We start from the raw sequence: 16,625 nt of genomic DNA on the forward strand, positions 1-16,625 counted from the left end.
GGACCACTTCTGAGAGCCACCGCTCTACAACCCTGCTCAACTATCTGCACAGTCCTTCCCTTTCACTGCTCAATTCATTTCCACCTTGCGGGGCAGAATTTACATCCGCCTGCGGGTGGGGAGAAGTACCCCCATCTCATGGATGCAACAAGCTGTGCTCAGCTCAGAGCAATTTTCTGAGGTTACACAAATACACAAAGATTCCATGAACACACAACCACTTCCTAGCTCAGGGCCACTTGGGGCTGTGATTCTTGGCTTTCTACCGCTCACATATTCTCAATATACAAATATGGGCTGAGGCCAGCACTCAAGAACCAGGCAGGTATTATGATGACAGCTTCACTGTCTCAACAGCAGGCACCGAGGCCTGCTGGTCAAGACACAGGCTTCTGAGTCAGAGACCCAGATATAAACCCAGACTTGCTTTCTGTATATCTTGGAACCACACAGGCACTTACCTCTTCGCCAGGTTGCTATGAAATGGGGCCAAGGCTGAACAGAGCAGCGAGCCTTGCACACAGTGAGTCCTCAATAAACGGTAGCAACCGGTGGGCTCAGACAAGAGCCAGGGAGGGATTTGGGGATAGATACTAAACCTGTCTTCTCATCTGTAAACTGGGGTCAGTAACAGAACCTAACTTATAGGGAAACTGCAAGGATTCAATGAATTTATTAATTTAAAATGCCTCAAAGCCATGCCTGGCATGGGGGAAGCTCCTACACACGGTCCTTTTTGTCAAGTATGATAATTTTAGCACCTAACGCACACTTTTCATTAATACGTGTCAGCAAAACCGTTAAAGAATACATTAGGCTATTGTGATGTCAAAATTTAAAAACCAGGGACTCCAGGGTGGCTCAGTCAGTTAAGCGTCCAACTTCGGCTCAGGTCATGATCTCGAGGTTTGTGAGTTCGAGCCCCGCGTGGGGCCCGGTGCTGACAGCTCAGAGCCTGGAGCCCGCTTCGGATTCTGTGTCTCCCTCTCTCTCTGCCCCTCCCCCACCCCGCTCGCTCTCTGTCTCTCTCCCTCTCAAAAATAAATAAACATTAAAAAAATTAAAAATAAAACAAAAATCCTAGTGGTGCTGGTTGTACAACAGTGTGAATGTGCTCCATGTCACAGAACTGAAGACAGTTACAATGTTAAATTTCATGCTATGCATATTCTGCCACAGTGAAAAAGGAAGAAGAGAGCCAGCAGCACCTAGGTATCACGGCCAGGCTCTCGGCACACCTTTGGCCAGCTCCACCTCTGCTTCTGCTACACCTTCCCTGACTGGAGTGGGGGGTGGGGCTGGTCCTCCTGCCCCAGTGGAGGTCACATTCTTTCACTCCTGGCCACTCAGGGCAGAAGGGGTGCTGTAGGGTGCCTCATGGCTCTCCTAGGTGCTCTCAAGAAGGGTCCGGAGGACCGTTCCCCGGGCAGAGGGGCGGTTCTTGCCATCCACTTCCCTCCTGCTCACTGTCCCTCTGTGGAGCCAGCTCCAGCTGCTCCTGGTGAAGGAAAAATCCTTGTGGGAGCAGTGCCTGCAACCGGGACTCCCTCCGGTTTCAGCTGGGAGCTCCGCTCTGTGCAGGGAAGGTACACAGACATTCTGAGACCAGGGGCTCCGCTCCAGGATGCTCTGCCCCCATTTTCTGCCCCCACTCACGTCATTGTCCCTCTCTGGGCCCTGGTGCTTCTCTGTGCAATGGGAATGTGTGTCCCTGCTTGTCACCCTCCTGAGGCCTTGGGGAGGCTCTGCAGGGGGAGTGGAGGCAAAGGTGTTTTGTTTCTTTATTGCATGATGTGACCACACGGAGAGGCAGCAGGGATGGTGACAGACATGGTCGGGGACCACCTACTGGGCTCGAACACTGGTCTCACCACACACCCAGTTGGGACACCTTGGGCAGGCTCATCAACCTCTCCAGGCCTCAGGTTTTGTCATCACGAAGCGGGATGGTAATAGGAAATAAGTTCATATCTGACAAGTACTTAGAACACTGCCTGGCACATGGCAAGTTCAAGATAAATTCAAAATAAGTAATAATGGTAACTTCTACTGAGTACTCACTGTGAGCTGGGCACCGTTCTAAGGTATTTGACTGTATTGAGGGATTGAAATGAACCTTTAGCAAAAATGAATAAGGTGAACAGGACTTACAGACTAAACCAGAAACACAAAGCGTCCGTGTCCTTTCTTTCTCCTCTAAGTGGCAATACTTAAAGATCTAAGTATTAGACCTTCACAGTCTGGAAACAGAGAAAGCCTTGTGTCCCTCTGCCACCCGCTTCGTGCTGATTTAGAGTCTAAAGCTCTAATTCTTATCTAATCTAATTCTTAGCCAGGCACACTAACTCCCTCTCTCAAATGATTTTATTACATTTGGGGCAAAAAACAGATAAAATATTTCAAGACTGCCCAGTGTCAGGGACCCAGGTGGGCATCCAGCCCAGCTCTGTCTCCCTTTCCACACCACTCTGTCTGAAAAGTCTGAGGGTCCTGGCTTGTACCATTCTAGTGATGGAAAGCTCACTCCTTCCGGGGACAGAGCAACTCAACTGTTTGTTACACTTCCTCCTTCTACAAAGAGGAAATCCACAATTTCCCCTACTGCCCTCCTTCCATCCCTTGAGCCCCACCAACCACATCCTTTGCCTTTGCCCCACCAACCACATCCTTTGCCTTTGCCCCACGCCAACCCTTCAGAGATCTGAGGCCCCTGACCACGTGCCTCTGGGATGGTTCTACTCAGGTTGGGGAGTTTTTTGTGTGGCTAAATTTCCTAACTACTCCCCATTTTGGTCACCTCCCCGTTATGCTCCAGTGGGGAGCTCTCCATCTCTCACCCAGCTCGGAGCGCAGACTGTACTCAAATCCTCCAGATGGCGGCTGAGAAACACTCAGAAGAGCAGGTCCCCCCAAAGATCCCAGATTCACTTCTTAGAATAGCAGCACTGGCCAGACCCCAAGAACTCATGGGGTGCAGAAAGAGAAACTGAGTCAGCTTGCCCAGGGCCATCCATACAGGGAAGAACCAGGAATGGGATTCAGATTTCTGGCACCCGAACCCAGGAGAGTCCTCTAAAACATGAAACAAAGTTTCCTTTGATCCTGTGTCTGGATACCGCACCAAATATTTTGTTTCTTATCTGTGTTGCTGTCCTCAGAGGGACAAATTCCAAGGATGACAGGGGAAGAAAAATCTAATTGTGAAGCTGGGGGGTCATTCACCCTAGCTGGACCCTCCTGGAGGTCAGACTTTTGGAATGTGGGCTATAGTCCTCCAGTGTGTGGTTTAGGCTAAGAAAGATGGGGCTCCTTAGGTTCAAGAGAGAAGACAGACCCCCAAGTCTTTGCTGCTAGAAAGCTCAACACGGCAACAGCCCCACAGTGGGAAAGGTAAATCGGGGCACATCGACTCACCCTACATTTTCCATGTCTCCAGCTGGAGACAGACCCTGTGCTGGCATCTGTGGGCTCAAAGGTAGCCATGGGGTGGCTGCCCTGGGAATGGGTAGAAAAACGGAGAAATGACACCCCACTTGAACAAAGTTTGATCACAAACGTGGTGGTTTGTTAGAAGTGGCAGCTGCATAGAAAAGGACCAGGAGGTTAGAGCAGGGAGACTTTTTTTTTTTTTTTTAATCATATGCTCCTTTCAAAGAGGAAAAAAAAATGAGTCCCCACCCCTGCCAATATTTTATATTATACACAAGTAACTACCATTGGGAACTGTGAGGCACAACATACAGATGAAACAGGATTCATCATTAATCAGAGTGACTGCAAATTTCAAATAATGTCCCTCAAATTTAAAAACACCTTGGGCTGACTTCTCATCAGGCTTGATTAGCTTGTGATTGTTTTTTTTCCTCTTATCTGTGGCTGCCAACGGAATCTTGCTGGAAACCCAAGGGTTAACCTCTTGTCGGCTCTTACTGGTATTATTAGAACCACCACCAACCAACCCACTGTTCAGATAGGAATCTTCTAAAACCACTTGTCCATTTTGTGAGGATTCGTTTAGTTAAAACTGGTTAGTATAATCCATAAATCCAATCTGGATTAATTAGTCTGGATTAACCTGGATTCATTAACCAGGTTAAATTAATTGTAATAAACTGCTGAACACAAATCAAAGAGTAGGGGTCATCCTTTCTTAGAGGGCTTTCCCCCTCTCTCCCGAGACTTCTGGAGACATGAGGCATGAGGCTGTCTGACACCCTGAGTGGCGTCAGCAGGTGTAAACCTGGGAAACATGAGCAAAGCTGAGTGATTTTCCCATCAGATATTATTTTTTTCCTGCACCCCAGTGAGCATGCACACCTCACTTTGGAGGCCACCAGAACAGAAGCTGGGGAAACTATCAGAGAGGATTTTCAGGCCGCATAGGACGGTAGAGATCATCTGGTCTAACCTCACTTTTCAGATGAAGATACAAGGATTCTGGAAGGGAAGTAACTTGTCCAAGGTCACCTGGCTGGTCAGTAGCAGATCCCAGAGAGAACGCAAATCTCTAGTTCTTGGTGCTAACACTGGATGCTTCCCTGTCCTGGCCACAGTCCAGCCTCTTACTGGGCCATTCGCAGGTCCCTGCACCTCTCAGCCCTCTATAGTTGTGTCCCCTGTGGCATGAATCACTTGCTGGCTCTGAGGGTGGAGTGCGTCCCAGCAAAGTCACAAGTGCTGGCACAACGGAGGGACGTGTTGCTGTCGGCAGGCCACGGTTCCAGGAGTTACTCTGTCTCAGTCTGAAGCCTTGGTTCTGCATCTGTGAAATGGGACCCATCAAACCCAGCTCACGGACTGCTTTTTGGGTACCCCATGAGGTCCTGCTGACATCTGCAGGCTGGGTAGTAGCCCCTGAGGGGTGTTACTTCTGTCCTTACACTCTGGAAGGTTTTGTTTAGGGGGCTGAGATCTAGAGCCTGAGAATTCTGCCTCTGACTCCTAGCTACAGCCCTGGATACCGCAGGACCCGGAGCCTCTGCAGCCCAGTGGCCCCCCAGGTGTGCCTGCCCAGGCCTGGTGTGGTGGCAGACAGCTATGGATCTGGGTCCTGGGCCTTCTGGGGCATGCCTGAAATCCCGCTCCTGTCTCTACGGCTCTCTTCCCCCCTACTCTCATCCTCCCCACCTCCCATAACCTTCTTGCCTCCTCCAGACTGTCCTTCTAATCCCTCTCTCTGACTTCCCCTATGCTGAGTCCCCCCTGGGCTACCATGAGACGGAAGCATCCCCTATTCCAAAACCTTCAGTGGCTTCTCAGTTGGGCATTCAAAGCTGAGATCTGAGGGGTAAACCCAGAAGAGAGGTGGGGCAAGGTGGGGAGAGAAAATGGGGGCACAAGGGCAGTAGGCCTGGGTGCAGACAATAGGGGGTGCATTTTCTATAGAGAACTTAAAAACAATAAGACCGACTAAAAGTCTGACTTCTTATTATGATATGCCTGCAACTCTAAACAGTGTCAATGAAAAAACACTCCTCCCTGCCAGGGCAGGCTGCTCCCACCTCCCTGCCCTTGGCAACTGGCCAGTACCTATACTATTCCCTAGACTGAGCCAAACTGGACCGTATGTTCGCTACATCCCCAATAGGCTCAGTATCCGCCCCTTCGCCAGCCCTCGGCCTGTGCGGCTTCTTTTGCCAAAAAGTCCCTCCCTCCTCTCTGCACGTTCAGCTGCTACAAGGCTCAGCTTAGCTGCTCCCTCTTTCAGAGGCTCCCCGCACACCTTCCCTCCTGCCTGGCCACGACCCCCTGCCTAGGCCTCCTGACACCCAGCCCAGGGTGTAGACTCAGCAGCCGTCTCCCCGTGGAAGACCGAGGAAAGGAACCACCCTCTGAAATCTGGGACCCACAGCACAGCACACCAGGAGAGCCACTTCCTCGCTGTGTGACCTCAGACAAGTCCCAGATCCTCTCCAGCCTCAGTCTCCCCCTGTACAAGGACCATATCATCTCCAAATGACCTTCTTTCCTTGTCCTCAGTCACGCCTTCTCTTGGCCATACCCTGCACTCTGTCATCATGTGAAAATGTGCCACCCGCTTCCATAGTCACTAATTCGAGTGCCCCCTTGCTGGCCACAACCTCCCCACCTTCAGCCTCCTGTCACCTGCCAGATGTGAGCAGGCCTTCGTCAGGACCCCTGTTAGGTGCTGGTTCAGGCCCAAGGAGAGAGCCCGGGACCACAGACCGCTCTCCAGAGAGACATAAGCCATTTGGCTCTGCCTTGACTCTGCCACCAAGCTTAGATCCAGCGTTTCTGAAAGGCCAGCTCCCGGGATGGTGTCTGGGCCATGGGACATCCATCTGCCATGATGCCTGCTTCCTGTGCCCAGTAATGCGGGACACAGTCCTACAGCCTGCACCTGAGAGACGACCCGTCACTGGCCCCCCTCTACCTCCTCCCCACCTGTCTCCTCCTCTCTCCTCCCACAGGTGCCACGGCCCATCACCTCACCCTCACCCTGAAACCTTCCCCCCCCCCCCCCCACTGACTTCTTTCCCCATTATTCGGCACAACTCTGGTGCCGGACAAACCAGCATACCTACTTAGGGCTGGGGAAAAAACAGATAAAACCCAAACAGGAAGTGCCAAACGGGGTGACGGCTTTCCCAGCGCAGCTCTTCTCTCTCCAGGGCCCTTCCTCTGCAAGCCAGGTCTTGTGAGGGCAAGGGCGCAGCCAGGCAAGCCAGATCCCAGGGGTCGCCTGTGTGGCCTCCTCCTCCTTGTACTCAGAGCCAATCCATCACTAATGCCACCCCTCCCAAACCTTTTAAACCATCCACTTATCTCCACTCCCATTGCTACCAGCTGCTCTCACCTGCACACTTAGTCTTACCTACCAATCACTTTTTTCCCCCCAAAGATGTCAATCTGAGCATGCCACTCCATGGCCATTACTCCAGGACCCAAAGGGTCTGGCCCACTCCACCTCTCCAGCCTCCTGTGCCCAGGAATCAGAGCTGTAGACACTCAGTGCTCTTAATTCCTCAAAGGTCCACCCCCTTCAGCCTCGGGGCTGTTTCTTCTGTCCAGCATGCTCCCCTTCCCACCTCCACCTGATTACTCGTATTCATCCTTCAGATCTCAGCTCAAAAGTCCTTCCCTTAGAATAGCGTTCTGCAGTGACCCTGAATTACACACATTCTCGGCTCGGCAAGCTTTGATACCCTCTCTTCTCCCCCAGGCACCTGTTCCAGGTTTTGTGGGACTTTAGGATTACTGCTCATCTCCTCTGGTCTGTGAGCCTACCCGGGCAATACCTATGTCTGTTTTGCTCTGCTCCGTATCCCTCGCACTCAGTAACCAATACACGAATAAAGATCTCATTTAAAAAAGTTAATTGAAAAATAACTTTGTAGGAAATGAATGAATGGGCCTTTCTGGGTGAGACTCTAGGATAATCTGTGTGGGGCAGGTCTCTGTGGTCTTTCTCCAGGCGCGTGGGCCATAGGTCAACCTACTCCTCCTGGTAATGGTTGTAACAAGGAGGAGGCTAATGAACCAGCCAAAAAGCTCTCAAAGCTCTTTCCTGTCCATTATCTCCCGAGTTCCCCTCTAGGACTCCCCCATCACTCATAGCCCTGGGCGTTAATGACCAGTCCACTGGGGCATTTCTGAACTGGAATATGTTTACTCTGCAGTGTGAACACTTTCTTTTTCTCAAGGGCCAGGACTCAGGAGCCTTTTCTTTGTGGGGTGGGATGAGGAAAAGGTGATGGAGTCTAGTTAGAGCAGGGTTCAGATCCCAGTGGCTGTGTGACCTTGCAAAAGTCACTTAACCTCTCTGGGACCCCTGTCTTCTTATCTGTAAAAAGAGGGCAAAACTGGGGCGCCTGGGTGGCGCAGTCGGTTAAGCGTCCGACTTCAGCCAGGTCACGATCTCGCGGTCCGTGAGTTTGAGCCCCGCGTCAGGCTCTGGGCTGATGGCTCAGAGCCTGGAGCCTGTTTCCGATTCTGTGTCTCCCTCTCTCTCTGCCCCTCCCCCGTTCATGCTCTGTCTCTCTCTGTCCCAAAAATAAATAAACGTTGGGAAAAAAAAAAAAAAAAAAAAAAAAAAAAAAAAAAAAAGAGGGCAAAACTATCTAGCCAGGAGGTTGATACAGGATTAAATGGATATATGCACATTAAGAGCCTAGTTTGGGGCCTCCTGCATGTCATATCTAATTGATTCTAAGACACACAGTTTTTTAACATGTAACATCTCTGAAACTGGGATGCAATTTATAGTTTAACTGTCTGGTGTTTTTCTTTCTTAATGGATTTTAAAATAATGGTATATCTCATAACAGAAGGTACTCTGCATTTAACAAAACATGACAATAGCTTAGTTTCTTTATTTCCTTTGCAAAGAGACGGGAAGGTGTGTGAGCGCCCCATGGACCAAAGACCAAGAAAGTGCATCATTGAGGGAAAAGGGTCTGCTGGGGTCTGGCATACTGAGGCGGGGCCCTGAAGCATCACAAACTCTGAAGATAGGCCCTTCCCTAGCCAGCTGGCCCTCCGGATCTGTCCCTGCTGTCCCGGTCCCACTCAGGGGGTGGCCCAAACTCCAGTAGAATCCTAACCTTTCTGGATCTGACCCTGTGCTCCTGCTGATGTAGCCTGCGGTCCCTGGCTTGTGCAGTCTGGTCACAGTCCTAACAGTGCTTACGGCTGCCTAAAACCCCCCGTCTTTGTCCCAAAGAATCCTGGAACCTACCCCAGAGACTTCTTCTTCTGTGACTCCTTCATCAAGCCATCCCTGGACTCTGCTCTCAACTGTCCTAGAAGGCCAGCAGGGGGGTGTGATTCAGGCCTCATCCAAGTCCTTGGGTGCCTCGGTAAACCCTCCAGCCTGGTGAGGTCAGACTGTTATACTATCTACATTATATTGTAACATATATTACATACAGACAAATTGCTCTAGAAATGAATGTCAAATAGCACATAAAAATTTCAAATGTAGAAAAGACAAAAGTGAGAGTGATAATCAACCAGCTTGATGTGTGTCCATCTGTATCCGTAGTCACGGTGCACAGATATATTCTTCTCCCACATTCAAACCCTAACAGGCTCAGTCCCCACACACAGTTCTCTTCCTTGCTTTTCCAGTTAACGCGACCTTGCAGACCACCCTCCACATGGACGGGTTTCTTCTCAGTGATCTCACGGCACTCCCCTGTCCTCCATCCCTTCCCTTGGCAGGTGCCTTAGTCCACCTCAGCCAGGTCCCCGAGGCCCGGCCCATGCTCATGGCCTCGTGGCTTTCTGCAGATACTTGTCCCCCTTTGATGGGAAAGGGCTGTGATTGGGTCACGGCTGCCCTCAGGCCTCCTGGAAGCAAAGCCACACCCCAGTACAGAAATACTCTTGAACGGGGCGCCTGGGTGGCGCAGTCGGTTAAGCGTCCGACTTCAGCCAGGTCACGATCTCGAGGTCCGTGAGTTCGAGCCCCGCGTCAGGCTCTGGGCGGATGGCTCGGAGCCTGGAGCCTGTTTCCGATTCTGTGTCTCCCTCTCTCTCTGCCCCTCCCCCGTTCATGCTCTGTCTCTCTCTGTCCCAAAAATAAATAAAAACGTTGAAAAAAAAAATTAAAAAAAAAAAAAAAAAAGAAATACTCTTGAGCTCTTAAATCAAGGGGTGCGAGGTAAACGGAAGCTGTCTGTCCCTGTTGGACTTCGACTGGAGGCCTGTTAAAACAGACCAGATGTCCTCTGAGACCCCGAAGGATGCTGGCCCTGTACTTCCTAACCCCAGCGGGCTCCAGACATCACAATAAAGAACAAGGAACAGGTGCTTGGGGCATTTTATAGTTCAAAAGCACTTCCATGCTCTTTATCCAATTTTGAGCCTCACAACCACCCTAAAAATTAGGCAAAGCAGGTATTGACATTTGAGCCATTTTACAGATGAAGAGACTGAGGAGCAGAGAGGTGGGCCATTTACCCAATGACCTTCTTTGCTTTCCTCCCCTCCAGAGTCTGGCTGACTCTAATCCCACTAACAACCCAGCTCAGACATCACCTCTTCCAGGAGACTTCCCCACCTCCAGCCTCACCCCAGGCTAGGTCAGATGCCCCTTTGAGGGCCCACAGCTCCTGGGTTTCCAGGAGGGGGGGGGGTGTGAAATACTCTCCTCACTTTATGGATGAGAACAAGGGGCATAAAGAAGGGTCAGGACTTGCCTACAGAGCACGTTACTGGCCAGGTCAGGTCTCCCTCCTCAGAGGTATGGCTTCTTTCGTTCCACTGCGTCTTTTGTTGTCTGCAATCTTGGACTCCAAGCCACTGCCCGAGGTTCATTTCCGTCTCCTCGTGCGCTGGCTGGGCCTTACCTGGTTCAGCCAGGTGTGAAGGGGAGTGTCGTGGAGGGGGATCTGGTTGGGGCAGGCTCAATTCCCCAGCCTGAGCCAACACCCTGGGGTAGCCTTAGAAAAAGCAACAGCGGTTGGCCATCTACTGAGCACCTCCATGTGCCCGCACTTTCCATCTACACCTCACTTTATCCTGCAGCTGGCACCATTATGATGCTGTTTTGCAGGTGGGGCGGGGTGGGCAAGCCCCTGGCCCAAGGCTCACCTGGTAGCTGTGCTGGGACTGGATGCCAGGACTGCATCCCTAGCAGCGGGCGGCCCCAGGAGTTCGCTGGCACCAGAGCCAGAAATAAATGCACAGTCAGAGTACAAGAGACAACTCCCAGGGGGCCTGCAGGCCTGGCACAGCCCCAGCCTCTCCCTCCCCATCTCCTGGCCACCTCCCATCCAGGGCCGGCTGGAGGGATGAGACTCTTGAGCTCAGGGAACACAGGCCTGCCCTGGCAGTCCTCGGCACTCCCTCTGGGCAGGGTCACGCCGCTTGCCAGCCCCCTGCAAGCTCTGGGCTCAAGGCCAGGCTGAAGGCAGCTGTCACATCAACCCTGCACAAGTTCTCAGCATCCAATTTCTTATTCGAATGGGACCTCACATATCTGCTCCCAACTGGGTGAGAGATGCTGAGCAAGGCCCTGCCTTTCACTGGGCCTCACTTTCCCCATCTGTGAAATATGCTGGGGTGGGGTGAGTGGGGGGGGGTGTGTGTCTCAGTGGAACCCCCCAACTGACATTCCAGGTAGCACAGCACAGTGATTAAGACCCTGGACACTGTAGTCCGATGACACGGGTTCAAATGTCGTATTCTGTGCAAACTGCCCAGCCTCTCTGGGCCCCAGTGTCCTCATCTGTAAAATGGGGATAGTGGTAGAAAAAAGACAAAGTAAATACACCAAAATATTTATATTGATTACCTGAGATGAAAAGAGAAGGTATGTGTAATTTATTTTCTGTTTTCCTTTTTTTCTAAATTCTTCATCACCATCAAGTATTTATGATAGAAAAAAACAAATATACTTTCTTTGTAAATTAACTTTATTGACAATATAATATGCCCATTTTAAAAAGTAGTAATAATAATGAGACCATCTACCCTCCAAGATGCTTTGAGGATTGAATGAGTTAATGTATGTCAAATTTTAGATGGTGCCTAGAGCATAAGAAGTGCTATTAAATGTTTATTACATAAATAAGCCTAGGACCAGCCTGGCTTCCTCCTCCTCCTCCTGCTCACCTGGGCTGGACCCCCCTTCTCACTCCCAGCACTGAGCTCGCGGATCCTCTGCCCCTACATTCACTGGTTCACTGCTGGGGCCCAACTCATCACCCTGGGTCTGGATTATTTCCACAGCCTTCTCTCTGTACCCCAGAGGAATCGCACTGACACTCAAATTTGGCCATGCTCTTGCCTTGGCCTCCCATGGCTCCTCAATGCCCTCTACTAAAAGATCTAGCTCCTTTGTGAGACACTGTCTTAGCAAGCTACTTAATGTCTCTGTATCTGTGTATTCTAAACTGAAAAAAGGAGTAAAAGAGTACCCCCCTTGGGGCACCTGGCTGGCTCAGTCGGGAGAGCATGTGACTCTTGATCTCAGGGTCGTGAGTTTGAGCCCCACTTGTTAAACCCCTACAAGTTTACTTAGGCCTATTTATTTAACAACACCCACCCCCCCCCCACAAACTTAAAGGATTCCTTGATGTACAGGGCGGGGTCCACAACCTGACCATCAGTGGTGCCTCTTACCAGTCTCCTCTGTCTTCTCTGTCACTCTGTTCTAGTCTGCTCTTCCATGAACATACCAGGCATGGTCCTACCTCAGGGCTTTTGCACTGGCTGTTCCCTCCACCTGGATGGCTCCTCCTCCAGAAATCAGCCCAGCTCACTTTCTCACCTCCTTCCAGACTTTGCCCAAAAGTTACCTTCTCAATGATCCCCCCAGCCACCCTACTTAAAATCGCAACCCCCTCCTTCCATTCCCTGTCACACACTCGAAACATACTCCTGTGTTTTACTTGTCCTGTCCCACTTATCACCTGCTGCTTTACTTTTTGCTCATTGTGTCTTTTTTCTGTATTAGATTTTAGGTTTCTTTAGGACAGATTTTTTGGTCTATTTTACTTACGATCAAGACTCCTGCTCCCACCCCAGAGAATACCTAGCACAATGTAGATGCTTAATAAAAGAACAGTTGAATAACTAAATGAATGAATATAAACCACTTAGGAGAGAATCAGGCCAGTGGTAAGTACTCGATAAATACTAGCTGTTATTACTCTTATTGATTCTTCAAGGCGAGGTTCCCATGCCCTTCCTCCTGGACATCTCCAAGCTCAAAATCATACTTTCCGAGTCTCCACGGTATCCTGCCAATCTCTCAATTATGGCAGGGAGCACAGTGCTCTTCAATGATCTCTTTTTCCATTTAGGCTGAAGTGAATGAAATTGCCATTTCTCGTAAGTCAAAAGCAGGCAGATATTGGCCATTTCACATAGTTCAACCTAATATATTTCTCATGGCAGCCTGCAGGACTCTGGGGGGGCACCTCAAGACCTAGTACTCAGTAGGTACCCCATAAATGTCCAAAAAGTGAAGTCACCTACTCCTGGCCCTTCATACTAGGTGGGACTGCAAACACCTCCAATCCAGTCTGAAGGAGAGCAGGCACAGCCTATAGACTTAAAATAGCCAACAGAGGATCTTGCTGCAATATCTCCTGGTCCTCCGGAAAAATCTCTGTCCCCTGATATCTGGCAAAGAAAATAAAAACAAAGCTATGCTATATTCTAAAACAATCCAGGTTCTGGCCATTCAGAACTAATAAAAGTCTAAGGTTGGATTAAGCCCCGTCCCGGGTGGAAAAGGCTAGCTGCTCACCTCTAAGGGGATTCATTTAATGATGGGGGAGGAACGCTAGAACATTCTTTGGTTATCACCACGTTCACTGTTCCAATACAGGATTCAGTTACAGAGGTCTGTTAGGTCCAGAAGGCAGGTTGTCAGAGCTGAAAGAAATTCAGCAATCCCTCAACCTACCCCATTTCACAGATGGGGAGAGTGAGGTCCAGAAAGGGAAAGGGACTGACTCAAGGTCACACAGTGGGGTACATGAAGAGTTCATCCTGGTATCTATGCCTGCTGACGTTAGTCTTGTGGTCTCTCCTCTGGACCACACTGCTTTTACGTTGGCCAGACGCCGGCAATGTAAGCTTTAGTGTTACTATTTTTTAAGCTGTACTTTTCAAATGAAATGTTTATTAAACCTCAGATAAAACACCAAGAGCTCCACTATAAGAAAACTGTTATAAATATCAGCACTACATTTATCATTCTACATAGTTACTTCCTTGGGGTAAAGTCCTCAAAGTAGAAGTCTAGGGGCAAAGGGCAGTTAGGATCATTTTCACAGACTTTTGTAACAGGCTGCCAGATTGCCCTGCAAAATTAAATGCTGCTGGAGAATCCCCACAAAGAGGTTTAACCTTTTGCATTTATTTTTGCTAATTCTATAGGAATAAATACAGGCTGCTTCCACTTACCATATACATGGTATGCGTTTCCTAACAAATAAACAAATACTCTGGGCTTAAAATCAGGATCCCTGGGCTTGGCTACTAGTTTGCTGTGTGAACTTTGACAAGTCACATCCCCTCTGGGGCTAGGGGATGCCTATCTAGACAAAGAGGGGTTTGGAGAGATGATCTCTTAAGATCCCTTTCCGCTTGGATATTCCACAATTCCACAGTACATTTTCAGTTATTAGCATAGGATGACTTTTTAATAGCCAGAATTTGCCATGCCCCTAAATCAGGCCAAAATGGGTGCCTCTTTGCACTAGCTGAGCAGGAAAACAGAGCCCAGATCATACAGACGTAGAGATGAGAGGAGACTTAGGTAGCACTTAAGTGTGTGCATTGGAGCTACGTTCGAGTGACAGCACATATACTTAGTCTGTTTTTACAAGGGGGTAATAATACTCATTTGTGGTCTAGCTCCAGGTTCTGTGAGGCTCCACCATGACCAGAAGGCACAGTCACGGTCACTCTCAGTTGGCCTGAGAATCCGAGACTTGCAGTCAAAGGTAGCTCAACTCCAGCAAGTGCTCATCCAGTCTCTGCTCACATACCTCTGATGACACAGAGCTCACCACCTGCCCAGGCAGCCTCTCCTTACTTTTGGCAGTAAGAAAGCTCTTGGGCGGGGGGCAGGTCACGAAGTGGATGAGAGAGACCAGACGTGGTTCTCAGAAACTACTCCTTCAGTCAGGGCAGGCAACAGGAGAAGATGGGGAAGAGGCACTGGAGGTAGGGAGGCCTGGAGAGGGGCTTCTCTGGCCCTTCCTCTCACTCCAGACCTCTAAGGCAGCTGCTAACCCAAAGGTGCTCTAGAAGTGCAGGGAATGCAGGGGACACATTCCAGTCCTGATGCAGGTGGGTTCTGAACAAGCCCCAGGCTCACCACTACTTGCTCTGGGGCAGACACCTCAGCTCCTGCCTCTTGCCTTTGCGCGCTTTGGCTCTGGCAACAGAAAGAGTGCTGGGCCTGGGGCTGGTCAGCCTGGAAGTGAGCAGATTTAAGCCAAATGATACGCCCAGGGTGGAGGAAGAGGAGTAAGATGTGATCTGTAAGCCCAGAGCAGGACGAGAAGCTTCCTGCTGTTTACAGCTAGTAAGATCCCCATCATAAGAGGTGTGCAATGGGGAAGCAAGACCTTCCAGAGGGGATCTTACCGAGCCACTGAGCCAGAGGCCAGAGATCTTTTTCACCCGGAGAGCCTAGAGCCACAGTCCTTCATACACATATTCTGTCCCAGACCCAACCCCACCCAGACACAGCTCTCTCCGCACTGTCACGCCTCTGAGGTCCCCCCCCCCCCCGCCCCACACCAACGTGATCCAGCCCTAGCATACCTGGTGGGGCAATGGAAGGGGAAGAGGACGTGCCACTCCATTCTCTAAATCCAGGTTGGTTCATGGGTCTAGCCCAGGCAAGTCTGAAGCTGATGGTCCCATCGCCCCCCAGTGAGGCCTCCCCCCAGCAAGGCCGACTTGGCGGGCCGACACTGACCGCCCCACCCTGCACGCCCAGGCGGGCTCCATAGGTATCTCGGGCGGTCGCCCCCTCCTGTTTCCCGTATGGGGAAGCTGAAGCCCTGCAGGTCACCTAGTCAGCAGGGGGAGAGTCCAGACAGGGTTCCGGAGGGGCACCCAAGCCACAAGGGAGGCCTGTTGGGACCGGCTCGCCACACCCAGGGTGAGCGGCCCTCACGGCGGGCGGGAGGGGTGGGCGGGTGCAAACGGTGCAGATCCCGGCCCCTCAGCCGTCGGGAGCTTGGACCTCAGGGCGGCCTCTCCCAACGGCGCGGCGCGGAAGGAGCCACCATTGCGCCCGCTATCCCAGTGGGGAAACTGAGGCCTGGAGAGGGCTGGTGCTTTGTAAGCTCACGCGGAGGTGCTGGAAGTCTCGTCCCCCGCGCCCCGCCGGGTCCCCCGCGGCTCGCCCAGCCCAGCATCCCTCCCAGGGCGCTGCAGCCGGGAGGCGCAGCGCGCACACATCGCGTACCGCGGGAAGGCACGGCTGGCAGCGCGGGGCCTCCCTACCTTGATGACTGCAGCGCAGGTGGCGGTGGCGGCGGCGGCGGCGGCGTCCGGCTCCGGCTCCGCGCTCCTCACCGCCCGCCGAGTCCCCACGCGCAGCTCCGCCGCCTCTTTCCCCCCCGGCAGCCGGGAGGGCGGGGCCGATGGGCGGGGCCGGGGCCCGGCACTAGCCCCGCCCGTGCGCCCCGGGTCCGGGCGCACCCCTCCTTCCCCACCCTCCGGACCGCGCTCCTGGCCCGCGGGGCTGGTCTTGGGGCGCGCGCACGCGCATAGAACAGGCGCGCACACGCCGCAGAGATTGGGGCGGGCTGCCCGGCGACCAGGCGGAGGCTGGGGACCGGCGGACCCACTGCTCCCTCGCTTCACGGCACGGGGCAGGGGACTCGACCTCCCGAGCCTCCGTTTCCCCCTAGGTGAAATGGAAACAGTAACTGTTCCTGCCTTCGAGTGCTGTTTGAGAATTAGATGAGACGACTTAATTTACCGGCCGGCAAAGTGAGCGCACAGAGCCTCCGCCCCGCCCCCCACGGGGGTGGCGCTTGGTAGACCCCGGCTGGTAGAGAAATTCTTGAGGCTTCCCTTTCGGCGGGGACGCAAAGAGCAAGCAGGGAGGGAGGTTCTGTAACGGGAGGACTCCGTTCTCTCGGCAGCCAGGAGGGGGCGCTGCCGCCCAGGCCCGCTGG

General features: G+C 51.8%; 1 protein-coding gene across 1 annotated transcript in view; it reads right to left on the reverse strand.

Annotated features, from left to right (window-relative positions):
- The window catches only part of CORO2A (coronin 2A), a 54,290-nt gene extending 38,175 nt beyond the window's left edge, over positions 1–16,115 (reverse strand). Inside the window, exon 1 of the mRNA XM_030294063.1 lies at positions 15,946–16,115. The gene's annotated coding sequence lies outside the window, so the exon portion shown is untranslated. The remainder of the gene's footprint in view (positions 1–15,945) is intronic.
- Positions 16,116–16,625: the final 510 nt, after the last annotated feature.

The sequence above is a fragment of the Lynx canadensis genome, chromosome D4 (genome assembly GCF_007474595.2).
Source record: "Lynx canadensis isolate LIC74 chromosome D4, mLynCan4.pri.v2, whole genome shotgun sequence".
Classification (NCBI taxonomy): Eukaryota; Metazoa; Chordata; class Mammalia; order Carnivora; family Felidae; genus Lynx; species Lynx canadensis.